Source organism: Corythoichthys intestinalis, chromosome 15 (genome assembly GCF_030265065.1).
Source record: "Corythoichthys intestinalis isolate RoL2023-P3 chromosome 15, ASM3026506v1, whole genome shotgun sequence".
Lineage (NCBI taxonomy): Eukaryota > Metazoa > Chordata > Actinopteri > Syngnathiformes > Syngnathidae > Corythoichthys > Corythoichthys intestinalis.
In genome coordinates, this window is record NC_080409.1 from 23136669 (window position 1) to 23161932 (window position 25264).

The window sequence follows — 25264 nt, forward strand, 5'->3', positions numbered from 1 at the left end:
TTTATGCCCCTCACCGTCCCGGAATTTTTGATGCCCAAATTATGTGATTTGGTCAAAAATTGTAGGACTAGATACATTTTGAAACTTTTTTTTTTTTCACGGAAAATTGCCGTTTACGGACGAACGGAAAATTTTTCGGGGCCATTTGTAAAGTTTCCTGTGTCACGCGAAAATTCCGGTCGTGCCGATACTTGAACGGTGCCGATCGGTCTAACGGTTCGGGCTGTGAAGCGCGCGTTTTTTTTCCATTCAAAATGAATAGGAAAGTTTTTGGCAAATTTCCGGGAAACCGTAAATTTTTGCCAAATTCTGTATACAACTTTTATGCCCCTCACCGTCCCGGAATTTTTGATGCCCAAATTATGTGATTTGGTCAAAAATTGTAGGACTAGATACATTTTGAAACTTTTTTTATTTTTCGGAAAATTGCCGTTTACGGGCGAACGGAAAATTTTTCGTGGCGGTTTGAAAAATTCCCATCGTCACGCGAAAATTCCGGTCGTGCCGATACTTGAACTGTGCCGATCGGTGCTACGGTTTGGGCTGTGCGTTGGCTCAAAAAAACGCGGAGAATAAGATGAATAATAAATAATAAGTACAATAAAGTTGCACAATAACAATACCTTGTTCTTTCTTTCAGAAAGACCAAGGTAATAAGTACAATAAAGTTGTAGAATATCATTACCTTGTTCTTTCCTTTGGAAAGACCAAGGTAATAATAAAGTTGCACAATAACAATACCTTGTTCTTTCCCTTGGAAAGACCAAGGTAATGATAGACTCACCGGCGTTTGTAAACAGCCGCCATCTTAAAGCAGTAGACCTTTCAGGAAGGCTCTGTTGTAGAGAACCATCCTAGCGAACCCAAGTAACTTTTTATCTAAAATACTTCTAAATTGGCAAAATCTTGACTTGCATCTATCTTTAAATGATGAAACAGTTTTAAAACTTTCACATGTCGAAAGGAGACAGAAGGGAACTAATGCAATAACGGCAGCAATTTTAACAACTTTAACGGTTGATTCACAACAATGATTGACTTCCAAACATAGCAAAGGTTACTATATACGTAGTTATCGCAATATCCGCAATACCCCTGTGTCTAGTTAAGTTTGGGGTAAAGATTTGTTGCCTGGCTCTGCCAGACTATTTTCCCTGTATTCTTCAAACACTGAGCGAAATAGTCTGGGAACCATCCCATTAACGGCCTTTCGAGCAGGTACAAAATCAATCGACAAATCAGATTTGTTTATTTGCGTGACGTGTTCTTCACGAGCAACGTCACACAGATGGTGAACGGGAGAGCCGAGAATATGTTCCAATCCACGGTAAAATCAGTTTTAAATTACCAAAAACACATCGACACGAGTCATTGACAACAGTCTGTCTCGCGCTAGCCATGTCGAATAAACTCCGCTCTCTTCGTATGTTTACTTCCGCGCGCAAGTCCCTCGTCCTGCCCTCGCCATTTTACTAACGTCACGTCTGCCCGTCGCTGATTGGTCCACTCCGCTGTCTGTTTGCTGTGGCTTGCTCCGCCCTGGAAATTGTATCCGCGTGAATGGTGGCCAGACTCAATAGCTGGAACAGCGGTGAGTCTGGTGTACCAGGCACAAAGATTTGGGCTAGGGCCAATTGTGTCAAAAACCCTTTGAAATTCACATAGTGTGACCTGTGTTATTATTATTATTTTTTTTTTAATGAAAAACAAAAACAAAAAAAAATAACATTAAAAGTAACACCAGTTACCTTGCCAAGTAACTAATTACCATATTGGCCCGAATATAAGACGGTGTTTTTTTGCACTGAAATAAGACTGAAAAAGAGGGGGTCATCTTATAGTCGCGGTCTAGACGTTATACCCATTAACGACGCTAGATAGCGCCAGATATCATTGAAGCGATGTTCTGCAATGACAGATCTCAGCTACTCTCAAGTTTAACCAGTTTGCATTATTCTATTGCAATGTTTTTCCTTATTCAGATTTGTTTCAAGACTACAGTTACAGTTAGACTTCACTTTGATGGTTAATGCAGTTATTGCAATTTTGTTGTTTTATCACAATAGATTGGTTTATTTACATTTCAAAAAACAGAAGCCAATCATTTACGAATGTGATTGCACTTTAGTTTACATATTTAAATGTTCAGATATTAAGATTTGAACTAGGCAAAATAACATGCTTTTTCTCTCAAATATATTGTTATAATAATCTGTTTCGGATGTACTGTAATTATTTTCTGTATAAAAATTAATTTGGTGTTCAAAAAGTGTTTTTTCAAACTTGAGTCTTGAAAAAGAGGGGGTCGTCTTATAATCAGGGCCATCTTATATTCGGGCCAATACAGTACTCAATTACTTTTTGGGAGAAAAAATTTGTAACTGTAATTAATTATTTTTTTAAAGTAAGATTAACAACACTGCTCAACAAGTCTCAATTTCAGTCAGCAGTGGTATTTAAAAAGTCACACCTACAATATTTAAGCCTACAGTATACAAAACTGAACCACTGGCAGTTTTGAAGGACATGAATATGATACAATGTTCTTTAACGGAACCATAGTCTACCTTGAATATTTAGTTAGAACCTCGGACTAAATACCAGTCCAATACCTCTACTTACCTACTCACGTACGTACGGTATTTTTCCTAATACTTCATAATCCTCTTCTCAATTTCAGTCAAGTAAAAAAAAGGTTTCATAAAAGAGATTAATAAAGCATATTGAATAAAATTATTGATGGCTCTGTGTTTTACGCCAGTGACGTGACCTGTCAACATCTTTCCGCTCATGCTCATGGAAGAAACATCCATTAAGCCATTAGCACATTTGCAGCCACTGGATCCTCCGGCACACTTGCTCCCAACATGGTCTGTGCTATGCATGATCCAAATAGGTCTAGGTCTGGCAAGAGGAACATGGGAATCACATTTAACTTGCCATAGATCGTTAGCAAAGTACATGTTGTGTTAGGTATGCCGGGTGGAGTATATTAAAGGGTGTGTTTTTGTGTCATTATATGGGAAGGAAGATTTAAATGCAATACATGTCCCCCAAAAATGACCTCAGCTAAGCCGTCGTGATTTTAAACGTGACGATATGGTAAACATCCACACACTGTGCCTCCTGCAGGACCTGCAGCTACTGTGTAATACAGTGCTGATTTATTTGCTGACACATCTATCAAATCGAGAGGGTTTTGTGGTAGTTTAAGGTGACCTTCCATTATTTCTTCTTTTTTATTTTATATTGTTGTTTTTTTTGAATAACCATTAAGGTCATTTTATGATGGCTTCAACTATATATTAAATAGATGGGGGTGAGTTTCGGAGTTTCAAAATATAACATTTACTGTGTATATTATATAGGTATCCATACTTTGTCATTGGTGCGTTTCCTAATTATTGAGATGGTAGTAGTAATAGCCTTGCCATTAGGGAATAAAAGAAATGGAAACATGGAGACTGTTGCTATATGTCATGGTATTTGCCTCTGCCACACCAAATCTGTACCCAAAATTTTACCTTTATACGCAATGATAACCCAAATTAAAACAATTTCATTTATATAGCATCTTTAAAAACATGTCCACAAAGAGCTTTGAGAGACCAAGTATTTCAATTCCAGGATCTTCCAGGAGTTTGCTTGTTCTTTCTGTGCCTGCGTGGGTTTTCTCTGGGTACTCTTAATTTACTAATTTACCTGAACTTCTGTTTCTGAATGTGCAGCTGTGTTAAATTAATTAGAACACGTGTGTGTGTGTGGGGGGGGGGTTAAAATGACTTTGAGTAGGCACACTGTTCCAAGAGATTCACTGTTTTTTCCTCTTGACAGCCCACCCCCCCACCCCTCCCTCCACCTGCCACCCTATATTGGCATTTTATGTCCCTTGTGCGATGTGTGGAACTGTTTGGAATTAATGTACTGTTTATGAAGATGTTGTTCATGCAAACACTGATGTGGTAGACCCAGAACATAGACCTTTCCTACCATGCTGAGTTGTAAAAATTGGCCTGGGTGTCCTACTTGCATACATTTGTGTCTTTGGGTGTGTATGTGTGTGTTGAGCTTAAAATGAGAAGAAGAAAAAGAAATCAGATGAACAGATCATCTACACAATATTGAGATAAAATGCATTAGCTGAATAAAAAGGTGTGCCATGAAGATACAGTATTTCTGTCTGAAGAATTTAATTAGCTAATTCAATTGTGCAATTTATATATGAAGCCGTATTTTAAAAGTACAGCAGGAAAGATGTACAGTAGTTGGTGGTTGTGTTCCTTGCTTAAAGTGCGTACGACAGGATGCAAAAAAGTCTTAAATAGCATTATTATGTGAATTAGAATCATATTTTGAGACGATTCGACTATATACAACAATTTGGCAAAGTGCAGATGATGAGAAATTAGTCTTTTAATTTGCCATTTAGCCATGCCTACCATTACAGGGCTCTGGCGTCCCCAACAGGAGGATGATGTCGGCATGGCCATGGCTCCATCTGATTTACAATTCAGCCCATTGAAGGGAAATTATTCAGAACGAGGAAAATGCGAAGAATAGAGCCGCAAATGTCATTGTTTCAGTCTCTCTACTCCAATACTTTTACAGGATATTTTTTTATGGAAGTATTTGTCCCCAATTGCTAAATGGTATGGTCATGAAAAAGAACAGTCCCGTGCTAAATGGAATATGAAATATTAAAAATGCATTTATTCACTACGACATGGCAAAATTACTTTATAATGGTCAAAACTGTCCACTTCTTGCACCTCCCAAACTATATTTTATGCCACCGGAGTTTTTTGTCATTTCCCTGCCCCGGCTTGGAGAGTGTAAACAAACTACGATGCATGACAGTTGGCCAACATCCTAACCCGAACTGAGTGCTGTTTCAGTCTTATCCACGGTTTTCGAAGCCAAAAATCACACAAAACCACTCAGGATGATGTCACACGGCGGCGGGGTTGTCGATTGTCTTCGCCGATTGGCAACCCGCCCGTCAGTGAGCAAGTTACAGCTCGTCGGACTCCTTCCCCTGCTGCAGGCAAAACAGCTCGTTTGCTGGGGAAGTAGCTGCAGAATGACCGCTGGACAAACCGGCCGATGTCAAAGGAGCACGTAGCTGCCACAATGTCAACACGAATTTGGCGTAAAATAATGCTTTGCTACACGGCGAAGGACGTAAACAGTGTGAGAGCGGCGTGCAGTTGTTGTGCAGCTAACATGGCAGGAGAGCTTTTCTACATGAACATCCATGATCAAACATAAGTAAATATTCCTGTATTTAAAGAAAGTTTGTAGTGTTTACTTTGTAATCGCTGTATTCGCGGCCATTTTTAACACAAATTTGCCATTTCTGATGGGGTGGAAAATTTGACAGAACATCGAGCACACAAAGAGGCAAAAAGCCGAGTATAGCGCTCTCCTGGCGGTGAGGGGGTGCAACAAGCCGCCGGACATTGTTTTGGCCGATCTCGGGGCGAACGGGAACTTTCTGAAACCCAAAAAGGCCCACACGCCTCTCCCGGGTACAGCTACAAAAGCCTGCAGCCGTTTGCCTGGCGTGATGCAAAAAATAAACGAATTAATCTGTGAAATCAGCTGAATCCGCAGTCCATCTGCATGCTATAATGCAATGCTGTATTCTGAGATGCTGACCCAGGTGATGTCATATTTGCATTCGTCCTAAACCCAAAACTGGAGCCGGAAGTAACTCATTTTCATTGCGCGGGATTAAAAAATTGAATATATAAAACAATCGCTTCCACACACATCCAGGTGGTCCATTTCATTCAGGAGCATAAAACACAATATGAAATAAACATGCTTTTTGGTGTCATACGCACTTTTATATGTACATCGTCAGAACCACACTTTTTTTTTAATGTTGGGTATAGATCTCTATATATTTTATTTCAAGCAGTTTTCTAATTTACAACCCTAGTACCTCCAGTAAAGTAATTTGAGCTAAGTATTCATAACAGCGGAATCTCTACTGTTATGGTTTTAAATAATAATAATACTGTATATTAATACACAGCAAAACTCTGTAGAGTTGATTTTTTTGGTGTAAATTATTTTGAGTTGATCGGTGTTGATTTGGGTGTTATTTTAACACTAGCAGTTCAGATCGCTCTCAGCATGGTGTCAATTAAATGAGTTGAACACTGACACCCCTGGCCGAGTCCTAGCAGAGTTAATCAGCCACACCCAGTTTAAATGCACGCATCAGGTAACAAAGCAGGCTAAAAGATTTGTGGGACCGTGATTTTAATTAGTTAAAATATTAACACTTTCCAAAGTGTAACTTTAACACAGAATATAAACTCAGATCGTTGTATTGATTTTAACTCGTTCTGAGTAAAATTAACAATCGTGATTTTGCTGTTTAGTAAAGGCTGCACTAGTGACGGGATCTGTCGTTCACTTGAGTAAACAAATCCATTCCGGATCGTTCAGTAAAAAGATTCGTTCAAACGAATCGTTCAACGAATCGTTCGCCCCCCTCATCTCCCTCCCCGCCCAAATGAATCGTTCGGTCAGTGAACGGGAAGTGACGTTGCCGAACGAATCACCAAAGACCGCTTCGCAGTATAACTGAACGGGAAGTGACATTCTTGGTCCCTCCCTCTCTCTTGCACACAGGCTCCTCATTGACCGCTTGTCGTAGTTTCAGTAATGAGTGACAGGCAATATCATTCTGCTTTCACAGACAGCCTCGTCTCCCTCCTGCTGCTGCAAAAGCGAGGGAGATATTCCGCGTCGTCTGTCCTAGTTCTATGGGCTCAAAGTCATGGCTCGTGCTTGCATTTCGATTTAGGACACGGTTAAACATTTTCCTTTTGTGGGGGGAGTGGGGGTTTGGGGTCGGGGGCGCACGGACTTTCTTTAGCATGTTCTTGATCACATATACAATGCTGCTGCTAGCCTGCTACCAGCCAACGCAGCATGCTTGCTGTCACGAAAATAAAAATAAATCGAAAGTTTAATTTCTAAATATGGAACGACCAACACATCATATTTACCTCTCGCTCTGTTGTATTTGTATATGTTTTTATGCTCATCACTATTATTTTTAGTTACTACTGTTAAAACTATAAGTGTAAATAGCTAGTTGTCGAATGTGCTGCTCTGAAATAAAGACAATACTGCATTTTGATATTTGACAGTTTAATTGCAAATCCATATTAAGATGATCGTATTGAATTTTTGCACTGGTATTCATAAATAAAATAATCCGGTCAGCTCCCCTGTCGTCCCCGCATCTCAGATCGTCAAATGCTGACAAGAAATGATTGTTTGCTCTTTACGATGTCGCCTTTCTACCCTCATTAGTCTGTTAAGAAAAATGTAGACATATTGCGACATCTCCCGTGTCCGCGTGCGTTGTTTTGGGGCACTTGAGTAGCGCATGATGGACGGATTGACATAATTTGTCAAACCAACCGACACGCTCTGACACGAAAAAATAAAAAAAACACTCGGAAAAAATTGACATGTATATACAGTTTCATTGCAAATCAGTATTATGGTGATCGTATTGAATTTTTGCACTGGTATTAATAAATAAAATAATTCGGTCAGCTCCCCTGTCGTCCCCGCATCTCAGATCGTCAAATGCTGACGAGAAATAATTGTTTGCTCTTTACGATATCGCCTTTCTACTCTCATTAGCCTGTTAAGAAAAATGTAGACATATTGCGACATCTCCCGTGTCCATGTGCGTTGTTTTGGGGCGCTTGAGTAGCACATGATGGACGGATTGACATAATTTGTCAAACCAACCAACACCTGACACGAAAAAAAAAAATAAATAAAACACTTGAAAAAAATGGGCAAGTATATACCGTTTCATTGCAAATCAGTATTATGGTGATCATACTAAATATTCTTTTTTTCTGTGCACATATGAGGTAAATATCGCTGCCACGAAGCCTCCTTATAGTGACAGTTCTTTGGCCCCTTCATTGCCGTCACGCGACCGCAGCTCAGCTTTTACTTGCCTCGTAGCTACCCGTGTTTTAAATTACTGTAAATTTGATAGTATGTCGTAATAGGTAGTCGCGAGTCTGTTGAGAAAAGTAGTACACTAAACCATGCTCGCCAGATTTATGTGGTGTTTTTGTCATTTTGAGCTGCATTTGATAGGCTCCACGTTAACAAATATGTGACAAAGTCCTTTCCTTTCATTTTTTGATTCGTTCACCGCATAGTCATTACTGGAAAGTCAAGTTAGCAGCAAGCTAGGTCAGGAACCGGAGGACCGAGTCACTGAACGGGAAGTGACAAAACTCAGTCTTGCCCCCCTGCCTGCACGCTGGCTGCTCATTGGCCACACGTGGAAGTGAGTGACATACGCCCTGATTCTGTTTCCGGTCCCTCCCCTGCCCGCGATGAGGCTGGCGTCTGATTGTTCGTGTGCGATGTCAGAAGACACTGCCGCTTGCTCAACGCCCTCCCACGCAGTGAACAAGCACCAACTTCATAGAACGAATCAGTGAAGATGGTGATTAGTTCGGTCTCGGTCACCCAAACAATTCGTTCAAAAAGAACGAATCGTTCGCGACCGATACAACACCAGGCTGCACGGTGGCAGAGTTAGCACGTCCGCCTCACAGTATTAGGGATGGTTGGTTCAATCCTGGCTCTGGCATGCTTGTGTGGCGTTTGCATGTTCTCCCTTTGCCTGCATGGGTTTTCTCCGGGTACTCCAGTTTTCTCCCACATCCCAAAAACATGCATGGTAGACTGATTGAGCAATCCGAATTGTCTGTAGGTGTGAATGTTTGCATGAATGATTATTTGTCTCTCTGTGCCCTGCAACTGGCCGACAACCAATTCAGAGTCTACCCAGCCTCCTGCCCGTTGTTAGCTGAGATGGGCTCCAGCACCCCCGCGACCCTCATGATGACAAGTTGTTCAGAAGATGAATAAATATTTATTGTAAAAAGTTATGCCTTTCAGTTTGATGCTGTCAAAACAATAGCCACTAACACCATGAAAATGGCCACTAATTGATGATGATACTGCCTGACCGTTTCCTCTTGTTGCAGTTTTATAATTTTTTTTAGAGTTTTACAAAGGTTTTTCTAATACATATGTTGTTTTGTCCAGTATTAAAATATTTACCGTATTTTCGGACTATACGTCGCACCTGAGTATAGTATAGAGTATATTTTCCGTGGGGGAAATTTATTTGATAGAATCCAGCACCAAGAACAGACATGTCATCTTGAAAGGCAATTTAAAACACAATAGAGAACAACAGCTAGAAGTTAGATCGGGCCTAAAAAATCCAGCCCGACCGGCCCACGGGTATTAAAGCCCGATGCGGCCCGAGCCCGATCAATTAACTTGATTTGCTTGCCCGAGCCTGGAAAAACCCGAAATTTTATGTTTTATTTGTAGGCACGAGCCTAAAAAAACCGAAATTTTATGTTTCATTTGTGAGGACTCAGGAGAAGGAGGAAATGCGGGGATGCAATGCGTGGTTTCGTTCTGTGTGATCACGTTTGTGACGATGCCGGTGCATATACTGTATGCATAATGATAACAAATTAAAGCCTGTGTTTTGTAACGAATTCTCCCAGTTAAACAAAACTGTAAGATGGATATTCAATAAACATTGATATCTATTATATTTGCGTGTCTGTTCTAAGAGGCGGATCGTGGATTTGACATTTATTATATTCTCCTGGAGTTGGCAGAAAGAAAAAAAAAGTTTTCTCAATGTTTAAATAGTCTACATATTTTTATGATCATTATAAATGCATTTACACAACGAAATAATGCTGTAAAATTTTATTAAATATATTTCTTGTATTAGACCAAATCACCACATTTGTTTACATTCAGCGAAGCCGACACAGGTTTTCTATAGCATCCTCAACAATCAACTTGAATCCTTTCCATATCCCACTCCTACCGCAGTTGTTTGCTTTTCAATTCCGTTGTCTTTAGTTTGTTTTTCACTCCTATAGCTGCTGAACATCGACTCTATTCTCCCTGTATTTTTCAAACACTGAGAGAAATAGTCTGGGAACAATCCCATTAACGGCCTTTCGAGCAGGTACAAAATCAATCTCAAATCAGATTCGTTTATTTGCGTGACGTGTTCTTAACGAGCAACGTCACTCTTGCGCGTCGAAAGTCGTCTCTTCAACAACACAGATGGTGAACGGGAGAGCCGAGAATATGTTCCAATCCACGGTAAAATCAGTTTTAAATTACGAAAAACACATCGACACGAGTCATTGACAACAATCTGTCTCGCGCTAGCCATGTCGAATAAACTCCGCTCTCTTCGTATGTTTACTTCCGCGCGCAAGTCCCTCGTCCTGCCCTCACCATTTTACTAACGTCACGTCTGCCCGTCGCTGATTGGTCCACTCCGCTGTCTGTTTGCTGTGGCTTGCTCTGCCCTGGAAATTGTATCCGCGTGAATGGTGGCCAGACTCAGTAAGTAGCTGGAACAACGGTGAGTCTGGTGTACCAGGCAACTCGCGGAGGGCCTCAAGGCACGGGAGGGAAAGATTGAAAAGAGAGCCACTGCGTTCACTTTCGCAGGCATGCACAGCGCCTTCTCTGTTTTATCCAAATTATTTATTTTATTTAACATCCATACATCGTTTTAGTATAAATATATGAATATATATTTATTTTTTTTTAAAAGTTAGCGAGAGAGAAGTCGGCCCGACCCGACCGTAATTAATCACACATAAGTTGCTCCAGAGTATAAGACACACCCTCTGCCAAACTATGAAAAAAACTGTGACTTATAGTCCGAAAATATGGTACAGTAAATGTTATATAGAGATACTCCTTAACAGCCAGCCACACAAAGTGTTGGTTCTTTGCTAGTCAAGTTTATTTACTTTGTATATACTGTAGCCCTTAATCACCAAAGAATCTCAAAGGGTTTCACAAGCCAACTGGTCACCACAATCAACACTCTCCCTTGGTCTAAACAAGCCCTTCAGACAAGGACAAAGAAGAGAAAACCCATTTAGGGGAAAAAGAAATAAACCTGAGAGAGCTCACATATTACCAGAATACCCGGTATTAGTATTTGTAAACAATTGACATTTGTGTGGACTGTTTTGACAGTGTTGTGCATGTGAGTCATTTGTTTTTAATAGTAACTGCTGCAGTACTTTTTGACTGTGGCACTGTTGATCACTGCAGAACAAAGCCTGAAAGTTAGAAGCGCAAGTGTTCAATATTGCCCTCATGGACATGTCCCCTGTGCCTGCGGGATTTTCTCTGTGTACTTTGGTTTCTCCAACATCTGTATAACATGCATGCTAAGTTGATTGAACACTCAAATTCTCCGTAGGTGTGATTGTGTGCGTGACAGATTGGTTGGTGTAATTGGCTGGCAATCAATTCAGAGTGTACCCCACCTGCTGCCGATATTCAGCTGGGATAAGCTGAATCAATAAATAATACACTTGACAGGAATGATCACTGAATGAGGACATTTGTTAGCCTGCTAGCTAGTGACAAATACAAACCCACCCTTGATTTTGATGTTCTTCTAGATGTTATATATATATATATTGATCATAGGCGGAGTTTGACGTTTGTTGCGGGGTGGGGGGGCAAAAATGTTGATGAATAAAATAATAAATAAAATAAAAATAAAATTAACTTACAAGATATAAGCTCGGATAGTATCTTAGCCCATGCTCGTACGTTCAGATAATGCAGCTGTGTGTGTGGTGTGTGTGCGTGTGTGTGTGTGTGTGTGGGTGTGTGTGTGTGTGAGCGCTTTTTTGAGCTAAGCAAAATAAATGACCGTCTCTAAGGTGCTAGCCACATGATCTATTGAAAAATGATTTTGACCCATTATAAAAATATTTTTTGGGGGTCATTCATTCATTTTTGTTGTTTGTTTTATTGCCTTACAATTTTTAATGACAACATTTTACCTGCAAAGGCTTAATTTTAAATTAATATATTGGAAAGTCAATTACATGCAATGACATTTTCGGCACCAGGGGAGGCTATGCCCACAACCCCCCCCCCCCCCCCCCCCCCCCCCCCCCCCCCCCCCCCCCCCCCCCCCCCCCCCCGATCTACATTCAGATAAACAGGCCTGACTCTTTTAACATGATGCTCCGTGATAGATCCAACTCAAGTCATCATCGAGGGGTTAGGCGTGCATAATCTGCATTCTCTCCTAGGACTGAATGTGACCCTGTCCATTTCTTACTCTCTGCTGCTCTCCTCAATGTGGTCTTACAGGTTAGAGTGTGAACTGATGAGGTGGTTGACTTCTCAGCACGGAAAGAAGAGAAGAGAAGAGCTTGTTCTCTGTTCTCGGTAGGAATTCAAGGTCAGTGTACTCATACAGTCAGGCTGATTTTATTTTGTATCTAAAATCACATATTCCCATTTAAATGAATTGAAATACCATTAATTCATTTCAACCTCATCCCAAAAACATGTATGCGAGGTTGATACACACATCAAACTGTCCTTCAGTATGAATGTGAGCGTGAGTAGTTGTTTGTCTTGTTGTGCTCTACGATTGTCTGGCAACCAGTTCAGTGTGTACCCCGCCTACTGTCCATTGTCAGCTGTGATAGAGTGCTACCTCCTCACGAGGATAAAGTGATTTGAGAACAAAATGATGAATCACAAAATCACTGAATAAATAGACCACTTGGCTGTTTTAATTTTTTTTTAGTTGTATCATTTTCAGTGTAAATCCATTCTTAAATAAACTATATAAACTAAATTATGAATGCATTAAAAAAACATTACCTTAAACAGAAACTTAACAGGGAGCAGCTGGATTCAGCCATGTGAAATGAGTTATGTCATATTCACTGTTGCCATTAAAGGGCAGTGTATCCACCCAAATCCAAAAAATTAAATGCAAACTCTTTCAAAACAAACCATTATAACGCCACCTTAATTGAACGAAGGAGCAACATTTTATTTGAATCTTTTTTCTAGTCGACTTACTTGAGTTAATCGATTAATCGTCGCACCATTACCTACAACCAAGTCCATCCTGCATAGTATGTGGCTAAAAGCTAGCAAACGAGGTTAAAAAAGCGAATGCAATGACAGCCTCATACCACGTGGCGAACCTTGTTGCTTAAACCTTTGGTGCTGAACACATCAAACTGTCCTTCAGTATGAATGTGAGCGTGAGTAGTTGTTTGTCTTGTTGTGCTCTGCGATTGGCTGGCAACCAATTCAGTGTGTACCCCGCCTACTAGGGTTGCCACCCGTCCCTTGAAATAAGGAACAATCCGTATTTGGGAATTAAATGTTGCGTTCCGTATTGAACTAATACATAAGATGTATGAAGAGATAGATTTCTATGCATTTTAGGAGTTTTGGGGATGTCCCTTTTTTGTCCTGCTTGTACAACTTTGGGCGCGAGGGTGGCGTCCCGTATTTCTTATTTCTGAAAGGTGGCAACCCTACCGCCTACTGTCCATAGTCAGCCGTGATAGAGTCCTGCCACCTCATGAGGATAAAGTGACTTGGGAACATAATGATGAATTACAAAACTTCTGGAGAAATAGACCACTGGGCTGTTTATTTTATCTATTTTTTTTTTTTTTTTTACTGTTAATCCATAAAATGTATTTTCCTGGTAGCCTACTTTTTTTTCCAGTGGTGGTTTCAGAAACTTTATCCAACAAATGCCTTTATTTTTTTTTCTCATCTGAACTCTCAACTGTGGGAGGAGCACAGATTTTAATTGCTTCCCCACAGATTGCAGCCTAGCAAAGAAACTGGGTTAATTGCAAAAGAAGTGAGAGCCGATTGTGACCTTCACAGAATACTGCCAATTATGCTTACTGCACCACATAGCCTCAGAAAGAAGAAATTGTGTTAACTTGACTGTCAAATTACATAAATGTGCAATGCAATTTAGAAAAGGTAGGCTTATAGCAAAAAAGGACAATATTAAAACGGTGTCCAGATATGACTATTTATAGGGAAACTGCTTTTTTAAAATATCAGTTGGGCATCAGCTGGATAAATGTTACGTGTGTTATCATTTCTTTAGTGAGTGGCACTAGCAATCAAATGAGAATTATTATTACTACATTTATATAGTTCAGGCAAAATTTGATAAGATGTCCAGGCAGAGGGGAAAGTGCTTGATAAAACCATGTTCAGATTTTGACGGCTTTACTTTTGCACTATGTTAACCACAGAGTAATTTGCTGAAATGACATAGCAAGTTATAAGGCTGTTAATTGGGCTGACGGGAAAGTACGATCACACTGGCCAAGTGTTGTCTGTGCTGTAGCAAATGTTGAAGTGTTAACCATATTTGTGCTGAATTGTCGACATTTGAGCTGTGTCATACATTTGCAGTCTATTTTAGGACCTATACTGTATATATCTGAGCACAAAAGACTGCAAAGGTGTGTGTGTGCATGTGTGCGTTTGCTAGAAGGGGTGCAATTCTATCTGTTAGGAATGTCAAAACAAATATTTCATTCTTTTCCCTCGTTTGATAGCCTTCATGTGCAGAAATATGTCAGTGTTTTTTCATGTTTAGTGTTGTATAATGTCTTAATTTTTTTTTTTTTTTTTTCTTTTTTGATGAACATACGATGAAACATCTCATGCCCTTCTGTATCATGGATACACTAAAGACAAACACAAGTTATGTCAATAGTCTACACAATCAGAAAAGGAAAAATACATCTTTGGGGACCAGCTTAGTTCAGTTGTGTGTGGGTGGCGAGTTTAGTAGATGACGTTTTATTACCCCTTTTGTTTGGCAAGAAACAGATTTGCCTGAAGGGAGGAACTATCAAATTTACACATTTGATATGCTTAAACAAAAGATCATCTCGAACAAAAAGTCTCTGTAATCCAAACCTTTTGTTTGAAATGCAAAATAGAGATATTAACTTGTCACATTCTAGAATACTGGGAAAATAAAGTGGATGATTGTCTTACATTTTAAAATTGGGTTGATAATTTGTTTTAAATTTCAAATGATTCTTCTTTTATTTTAGATGGTATATCAGATCTAGTGTCTGATTATCTCCACCAAGCATGACAGTCTTTGGTTGTTTTTTTGTTAATAAATAGAAACTGCTGGTATATAACCGATTTTATAAGGTGGAAAGGTGTTCTCTCCATACATCTATCTTTTAAACTGCATTATTATTGTTATTCATAGTTATAATAATAATAATAATAATCATTATTCTATCCATCCATCCATCCATCAATTATCTGCCGCTTAATCTGGGTTTTATTATTATTCAAATGCATTACTGTCACCATAAACTATAAATGCAACAGCATCCAATATTTATACTGTTACATAATGTTCACATTTTTAATGTCAATTTGTAAAATAAACATAGAAATAAATGCAAAGCCTCTGTTAGTTACTGCTATAGACAGATTTCCTGAGCGAAATATGAGGGACGCCATCTTGGAAAATGTCTGCTCTGAGCTTTCCAGTTTAGAAAGAACAACATGAATTGGGGTTGAAGAAAGCAGTGTTTTGGCAAAGTTAAAACTGCAAAATCAAACCAGAGGAACCCAAGGAATCTCCAAAAATGGATTCAGCACAACGTAGATGTGCGTCAACTCCTGGAAGCCCCTATATATACGGTTTGAAGTGGAATGCTTTGAACAGCCTCCAGCTCCAAAGAGTCAGTGTGGATCTACCTCGCCATGCGCTTTAAATAAAAACCAGCTGCAGACAAGAAGTTAAGGATGTGATTTAAACCTGAGTATCTACCTAAAAGATTGTATGATTGTTTTTATCACTTCGTTGGTCATTCGTAGACAAAATTCTAACAACCTGTCAGCCTGTGTTGACGTGAGGTGTAGATTGATACGCTGGCCACTTGAGTGACCAAAATGAGGTAAAATTACAAATGATATTACATTTACCGAATGCAGAAGGGCTGACATGGATTTTGTTGTTACAAGGAAATACTCCAAGGTATGTACATATAAACAAAAATAGTATGTCATTCTTTTTTAAAGGGCAACTGAAGAGCTTTTCGGATTTCGCTCTTGAGTGTTTTACTCAGTTGAATTGTATTAAATGCATCATTCGCTGTCTCAAAAAGTCACATTAAAAAATAATAATAATAATAATAATTGACCGTGTAGTTTTTGAGTTATGGCCATAGCAACACCATAACAACGAGGGACGCGCCGTCCTGCCAACCGCTACCTCATGACGTAACTTCCAGGAAGCCTCGCCACCACTCTGAACATGGAAATATAGCACCACGCTATCCTCGCCGTATATTGCAAACATTTTCTGGGTTTTACTCGCGGGATTTGTCATGCCATCTCGATGTGTAGCGATGAATTGCTCACAGGAAGACTCGAGACTCTAGGAGTGGTCCAAAAAAACTTCTCCTGCAAAGGTTTGGACCGTTTTTGTGAGCATGCATACAGGTCCCCAATCGGCTCATTGTTTTCATCATTTCAGCCACAACAGCTTTGAAAACCAACAACAATGCAACCTTGGTTTTACAAATACGTAAGTAGACCCTTACCTTTCTGATTCTAAAATTTGATGCACTTCTGTTGATAAACGAGGGGGACTCCTACTGCCTGTTTGTTGAAGCGCGCCATTTTTTGTTGTTGTTGCTGTTGCCCTGTCATAAGTAGATAGGTTTGCTGGCAGGTCTACTCATGTGATTTTATGACTATATCAATAGGTATTATGTAAATTCAAATGTTCCCAGCACCAAATAGGTCCTTAGCTCGTTGTTTTTTGGCCTGTCACAGGGTAAATATAAAGCCTATATATTAAACAATCCTCTGCCAGGCCCTAATGTATCAAATACATCTCAATAAAACAATAACTATTATACTTCAACATCAAGGTCTTCCTATTTGAAGAGGGAACAATAGCATCAAATAGATGCTGCTTTGACTGGGGCATTATTATTTGATCACCAAGAAATTATTAAATTAAAATTAGGATTCATCCAATATTTTCATGCTGCTGTGATTTTTTTTTTTTCTCCAGGAAGCCAAACATAAAAAATTAAGCGGCGGAAACCCTCAACATGATGAAGAAAGCATTGCAAGTCAGTCGCCACCCAGTTTCCCAAAATCAAGAGGGAGTGGGTCGAGTCATATGATGACCCAAGTGATGCGGTGTCCAGCGATGACGACTGAAAAGATCGTATGAGGCCTGACAGATGCTGAATTTCTTCCGTCTGCGACATCAGATGATGATGACTTAGGAGAAATTAATGTAGCAAATTTTGATGACATGAAATCATAAACTAGTCATATATACAGTACACATTTTTTAAAAGAAAAATCTACCTTCACATTTGAATGATAATGCATTATCTTTGTATAGAGAACACTTAATGCTATAGAAAAGAGCACATACATATTTTCCACTGCCATTATCATTTTTCAATGTTGCGCTAGTCTGTTGCTATCCTAACTTTGTGTTGCTTACTAAATTTATGTTCTTTGATGTGTGCCATTGTGTGCTTGGTATGACTTAGCTTATATGTTGTGTCAAAATCTGCCAGCGAAAGCTGATGCTGATTCAACATCAATCTGGTATCATTTATTATTGTGGCCTACTGAATTTTTTTCAGAATGTAATATAATTACAATATATTATATACCAATAGAATATATTAAACAGTCAACAAAATGTGTCAATGTTGTTTACAATTTATGATTTTATTTTTTTAACGTAATTCATGCCCCTGTCAGTGCTTCAGCCTCCTCAAGTTTGGCTCTCACGTCTGGGATCTCCTGACAACACAGGCATACTCTTGGAAGGGTAATTGACGGTTTACAGCAATACCTGGAAAATAAAATCGTTTTGTCATTTATTTTGAAAAATCAATAACATATCATTCATTTAGCCACATTTGGGCTAGCTTTACCATATTTAGACCAGTAAGAGCTGTCCCATTACCTAATATCCAGTTTTAGCTATGTGGGGAGCGTGGAAAAATATACAACCATGTAATCGCATTCTCTCTAATAAAAAAATCACGATGCTGGACTTAGGCTTACCACTCACTCTCCCGTTCGTGAAGTGTCGAGCTGTCAATTGGCGTCATGACGCCATCTGCTGTGTCAAGTAAATCGCCGTCATCTGACGCCTCAGGTTAAAACATGTAGGGATTAATTGTAGTTCATCTTTCCTGGGAGCCTTTGCCATCGGTAGCGTCACGAAAGCGCAATCCTGAATGGTTACCTTTGGTGGAAATATCACTGACATCGTTGTTGCTGCTATGCTAGCTGTGGGTAGTCTTCTGTTGCCTACGTCACACTTCCGGGTTTGCGAAGGGACCATTAACGGAGTGCAAAAAAACTAAAAAAAAAAAACGCAAATTATCCTTGCAATTACATGTTGATAATGTCATGGTTGTTTTTACGAACTCGTCCAAAGTTTATATTCGTAAAATTACACCAAAATCCGGAAAGGTCTTCAGTTGCCCTTTAAATACAGATATCAATTGTAATAAAACATTTGGAAAACATAATTCAATTTCTTGCTTTCTTTAAAACGTTTGGTGCATGTGCAAAATAGGTCAATAAATCACAATTCATAAATTTATTAGAAAAATAGCGTACGAGAATGTTATATCAGACAGCATAGCTCGGAGCCTCGCCAAACTTTCACCCGACATCACGGAGACCCTCAGCAGCCTCCAGACAGGCTTTCTCCCGCTGTCCTCGGTAATTCCAGCTCCAATAGCGTATCTTAAAGTTGCTACAGTTAAAAAGCTCGTAGTTTGATGTTGGGCTCGAACTGGCGGTCCGCCGCGGGGCAAGCCACCGTCTCCCAGCCTCGGCCTCTTGGCCGGCCCCGAGTTGAACGCACGGAATCTTGATATATGTCCATCAACGTACAGTAAGTGTTGTTGTAAAGCACATCAACTTGTCTTTCCTTGCCTAACAGCGTTTTCCACCTGTAAACAAACGAACAAAAAACTTGTAACACTTGCATTCATGCATTGACATTTTTGTTCCATCCTTCACGTACTGATTAGCAACAGGCTAGCAGCAGATACAGTAGTTGTAGTAAATAGTAGTAAAGATCATCAGAATTACAATCATCATCGTAATAACAATGTCAAAGGCAACAAGTCGTTTCATGCGCAAGATTTTAGCTTTTGTATTTTTTGACCACCAGACACATGAAAATGCATGGATAGGAAGAACATACCTTCCATAACACAGCAGCAACATGGCTACAAAAACACCCAGTCTTTGTTGTGGCATGAGCTGGTTCCACATCTTCACGAACATGTTGTCCTCCCCTGTCGGGATGATGTCAGATGGATGCAGTGTTTCCCAAATTGTCTTTTTGTAATGTTACTCCAGCTCCACTGTTGTTTTGGATGGACAAATTTTAAAATGGAAGTTGCGAGCAGACATGCGGAAGTAAAGCGGAAGTTCCTCGGAAACTTGTCTATAGTCGTTTTGTTTTGATGATTCAAATCTTGCACCATTGCACACTGCCATTCACATATGGATGTATATTTTTTCTTAGTGGGTGGAAAGTTCGAGTCTTAATGATGAATGAAAACATTCTATTAAAAGGTTTACTGTTGTATTTTTTTTTTTTGTCTTGCCTTGAAAAAATAGTGAAATTCCAACACTAAATAGAATTCTGCAGATGCAGTTTGATGTAAGATGTATCAGCTTGCTGCTGGAGTGTCATAAAAATGATGTTTCAATAAACTGGTTATATCGTTGAGTACCAAATGTAACTATGCCACATGACAAAAGTCCTATATTCTACTTGCCTGGCACCGCCAGACAATTCTCCCTGTATTTTTCAAACACTGTGAGAATAGTCTGGGACCCAGCCCATTAACGGCCTCTCGAGCAAGCACAAAATCAACCGTCCAATCAGATTCGTTTATTTGTGTGACGTGTTCTTAACGAGTAATGTCACTCTTACGCGCCGAAAGTCGTCTCTACAACAACATAGATGGCGAACGGGAGAGCCAAGAATATGTTCCAATCCGTGCTAAAATCAGTTTTAAATTACCACAAACACATTGACACAAGTCATTGACAACAGTCAACATGGCTCGCGCTAGCCATTTTGAATAAACTTCTCCATTCTCCGCTCACGCTAGTTACTTGTCGCTTTAACAACGTTACGTCTGCCTGTCGCTGATTGGTCCAATCTGCTGTCTGTTTGTTGTGGCTTGCTATGCTGTGGGAATTTGATCCGCTGGACAGTCGCCAGACTCAATCGCTGGAACAGCGGTGAGTCTGGTATACCAGGCAAATAGTCTACAGAAAGTAAGCATAAGACTCACTGTTATGAAAACAGATACAGTATGTCAGCATTTGTCCGAACAATGCAGGGATGCTTGGTTTTCTTTTGCAGGCATTTTTTCAAAGAAAGTGGGCTAAGAAGAGAACTTTTGAAAATATAGTATAAATGTGCTTTACAAATTACCCAGTTGCATCCAGTCAGCAGAATCATACACAATTTGTCAGTCAAACTAAACCAGTGTTAAACCACAGTTTTGCGGATTTTGTGAAAAGTGCTTGATGGAAATCTGTCTGAGAATTTGTTTACCACATTTTTATGCCTCCTCTAACTGAGCTTTGATCAGAAAATGTCTGAATGCTAAAATCTATGAATGCCTACCGCAGACTCTATTTATGAACTTGGCCCAGAACTGTCACCATGGCAGATGGAACAGTAGCAAAGAACTGTGGATGAAAGATCAGGTGCAGTTAAACTTTAGACCCTGAGTCATCAAGATTATTATGCTGGTCCATGTGGCCTTCAACCCTATTGAGCTATTTCGATTTGTGCTGTTTTTTTTTTTTAACTTAATATTATTATTTTATCCAGCCTCACATGATACTGAATGTCAGCACTTTAAGCAAGAGGATTTATTCTCATATTTGCTCAGTTGTGGAGACAGTTGGCCCTGCTGTGCTTCTCATGTGAAAGCCAGAATAACTTTTATACCAAGCTGCAATTGAAGTGGCATATGTGTTTTTTTGTTCTTGTGTGTGTGTGTGTGGGGGGGGGGGGGGGGGTAGATAAACAACCAAAGATGCAGTTTTACTACATGCTATGTATTGAATTTTGTTTGTTAGCTGACCACCAGTATTTTAGAAAACTAATCTGTTTAAATTGACGGTTCATTCTTAAGGGACGAAGCTATTTCAGTCACTAATATGATCAAGTGGGGTCATTTATGACCTCATTGACTTAATATTGGAATCTATAAATGATTGTTTTAGCTATCTTCATATTTATTTCAGTGTCTGATAGACTTATCTATTATCAGTCAGTAATAAGAATTTGATCATTTCTTTTAATGGTAACGAGATTAAGTTTTGATGAATAAAAAAAGTTTTTAAAAAACTTGCCAAAAATCAGTCAGGAAGCTGCAGCTAGTACTGAATGCTGCAGCCAGAGTCCTCGCAAATACAAGGATATTGGACAACATTACACCAGTTTTTAAATCGTTACACTGGCCTCCAGTGAGTCAAAGGATGGAGTATAAAATACTACTGCTCATCTACAAATTACTTAATGGCCTTGGACCAAAATACATGCTTGATTTGTTAGATTCCTATGGAACATCTAGACCCCTGAGGTCGTCTGGAACCGGTCTCTTGTATGTTCCAAGAACAAGAACCAAGCAGAGTGAGGCAGCATTTAGTTATTATGCTCCTCACCTCTGGAACAAGTTACCTGAAGGTCTGAAGTATGCTCAAACTGTTAGCGCCTTTAAATCAGGGCGAAAAACGCTTTTGTTTAGCACTGCATATCCATAACTGTCTACATACTGTATTTCATTGTATTTGCTTTCTATTCTTATCTCCATTGCTGATTTCAATTATTAGCAGTAGTAGTAGTATTTGTTTTATTTTTTATTTTTTTTATTCTATTCGTGATGAAATGCAATTTTTATGTACTGTATAATTTTATTTCCTATTTCGATTGTCCTTTTTTTTTTTTTTTTTTTTACGTTTGATTGATTTTAATGTGATTTTTATGATCTTCATGTGACATAAAGCACGTTGAATTGCCTTGTGTTAAATTGTGCTATATAAATAAATTTGCCTTGCCATGCCTTGCCTTGCCACACAGATTAGTTTATCCTTGCCAAGTTCATAGAATAAAGTAAATGTACAAATAGAATGGCAAATTCCGAGTAGGAAACTTTTTTTCCAATTAAGGTTTTAAAATGTGCAGAAAAAAATATATATACCTGGCATAATGTGTTGTCCCACTTGGTGCTTTGAAGGTTAATGATTATGTAATTTTGGTCCAATTCGAGTATAGTCCTTTGGATATAAGATGGGTGGCAAACAAACACCAAATTAAGTTTTTGTGCATTATCCTCTATGACAGGGTGAACTATGCCGTATTTCCTCTACATTAATATCTAGAGCTGATATCCCGATATTGTCCAACTCCAAAAATCCGATTCCGATATCAAACCGATGCCGATATATTCGGTTGTACACTTAACTTAAATGTATTGTGTCATGCCCCAGTGGATGCTTTAATAATGTAACAATAATGTTTTTCAAATAAAATAAACATTCTGTGAAAAATAAGAAAACAACTTAAAATGAAGTTATGGAAATGGTGCCTACATTGTTGCAGTTGAAATCAAAATACAGTAGTGCAAACATCAGGCACTTATTCTGTCCTCAATGCGTGTGGGGTAAACCAGTGGACAGACAGCAAATAAATCAGGCTCTAAATAGAAGTCATACATTGGAGTAAAGTTGAATTGGCTTTACTATGTTCATCTTTATCTTGAAAAGAACACTGATACTTTTTTGTAAAACTGAAAACAACAAAACACTGTGTCAATATTATATGAAATAAAGCCACAAACAAAGTAAAGTGTCAATTTGAATAGCAACTGGTCGTACAGCTTGCAAGCGATGAAATAATGTAACCACATTTTACCACAAATCCAAACAAAACTAAATATACCCATCTCCAATATACCACACGACGCTCATGAATATAAAACAAAGAAAGAATATAACTTACAAGCCATGCTTCTATAAGCCACAAACAAGGCAAGAACTGCCATATGGTGAACTGGCTACAGACATTAGCTCATTCATTGAGCTCTATTTGCAATGAGCTCACATATGACGTCAGCAGAATGGGCTGGAATGATTCAAAACTAATTACACGCAGCGCTAGCAGGGGGCGTCAAAACACCAGAAAAACAGGCAAGCAATAAGTGGACATGACCTCAGTGCCATATGCATATTGATCCAAAACAGATGATGAAAAACCAATGTCAATATTATCCGATATCATTTTCAAATGCTTTTATCAGACGATATTATCGCCTACCCGACCATATTAATGGCTCCTCGATAATATCGGGTGACTGCTAAATATCTAATTTTATAAATAAAAAATGTAACTTTGTCTGTGTGTCTCTGTGTATGTGTGTTAGTTCCCTAAAGACTCTGAAACGTCTCAACCGATTTTCTTGAAAGTTTACACATTTGTACTATAAGTGTCTGGGAGTGTTCTTAGATGGGTTTGATCTTTGTAGGCCTCCATTTAGTGTGTAAAAATTAATTCGAAACTCCAGAAATTAGCATAGATAATTAAACCAGATTTTGGAGGCAAAAGTGTCATCTTTTGGGAAAAAGATGCATCACTTGCGATAGCTTTTGGCTTTCAAACTTTGTTTTCATGTAAAAATTTAAATGTGCCGTGATGATTCGTTGTGGATTTCAGTACGCCACAACAAGATGCTGTTAAAATTTAAAAAATAAATAAATAAAAAAAATTTAAAAAGAATAAAATATGAATAAAAAATTCGTTTTGGCTGGATATCTAAAGGGCCGTTTGCATTGTGACCCTGCAACACCAAGACGCGATGATTTTGTTATGGGATGGCCACGTCTTTACACAGCAACTGTGAAAACGGAAGGTGAAGAGCAAACTCTTGATTCTGGCTTCCAAAGTGGAAAAATTCGATTGCGGGGCTTGCTCTGAAACTCAATGAATGTAATGCTCTTGCTCCGATGACATGAGCACTCGCACTCATCACTTTGGGTGTGCGCAGTTGCTGCTACTAGAGCTAAACATCTAAAACAGCAAGCATGGCAGAACATCAGCTATAATATACTGTTTTTATAATATTTTTAATTTAAATATATTTTATGTTTGTGTTTTTGCACCTTCTGAAGCAAAAGAAAAAACGTGTGGACGCCATTGCTTCGAGTGGGTGGGTATGTTGTCTGAGGTTTGAGGATTTTGTTGTCAAGGAAGTGCATCATTGGCTGTCGCCTTGTAAAACTGCACTGCTCCCTAGGGACTGGCATGAATACTACATTGTGGAATTGCGACGTCGTTCGAACGGAGATGGAACCAAGACGGAACCATGTAAATGCAAACATGAAATGGGTTGTGTTCTGTTGTTTTTCTCAGAGCGTCACCATGTAAACGGCCCCTTATTCTCTATGAAGCAGGAAGGTGTAAACAACCACCTGCTTTCATTATGCCACTAATTTGCCCATCAGCAGGTAAAGCCGTCCTTTTTAAGGAGGGTTGGATCTTGACTTCTCCATTACTCTTTGATGTCGAGGTTTGCTGGGTCCAATCTCCTCACTTGCGCTCCTGTCAGCTTTCAGCCTGGGTAAAGTAGCATTTGTGGCTGCGAACGTTTGAGTGTAACTATACACTACTGGCCAAAAGTATTGGCACCCCTGCAATTCTGTCAGATAATGCTCAATTTTTCCCAGAAAATGATGCTGATACAAATGCTTTGGTAGTAATATCTTCATTGATTTTGCTTGCAATGAAAAAAACACAAAAGAGAATGAAAAAAAAAAAAAATCTATCATTATCATTTTACACAAAACTCCACAAATGGGCTGGACAAAAGTATTGGCACCCTTTGAAAAATCATGTGATGCTTCTCTAATTTGTGTAATTAACAGCACCTGCTACTTACCTGTGGCACAAACACGTGGTGGCAACAACTAAATCACACTTGCAGCCAGTTAAAATGGATTAAAGTTGACTCAATCCTCTGTCCTGTGTCATTGTGTTTACCACACTGAGCATTGAGAAAAGAAAGAAGACCAATGAACTGTCTGAGGACTTGAGAAGCAATATTGGAGGAAGCATGGGCAATCTCAAGGCCACAAGTCCATCTCCAAAGACCTGAATGTTCCTGTGTCTACCGTGCACAGTGTCATCAATAAGTGTAAAGCCCATGGCACTGTGGCTAAACTCCCTAGATGTGGACGGAAAAGAAAAATTGACGAGAGATTT

The 25264-nt window shown here is 39.1% G+C and overlaps 1 protein-coding gene across 2 annotated transcripts in view; it reads left to right on the forward strand.

Moving 5' to 3' along the window:
• The window catches only part of LOC130930733 (leucine-rich repeat and fibronectin type-III domain-containing protein 2), a 189129-nt gene that overhangs the window by 78002 nt on the left and 85863 nt on the right, over positions 1 to 25264 (forward strand). For both annotated transcript variants that reach the window (XM_057858798.1, XM_057858799.1), the window contains exon 2: positions 12247 to 12337. The gene's annotated coding sequence lies outside the window, so the exon portion shown is untranslated. The remainder of the gene's footprint in view (positions 1 to 12246; positions 12338 to 25264) is intronic.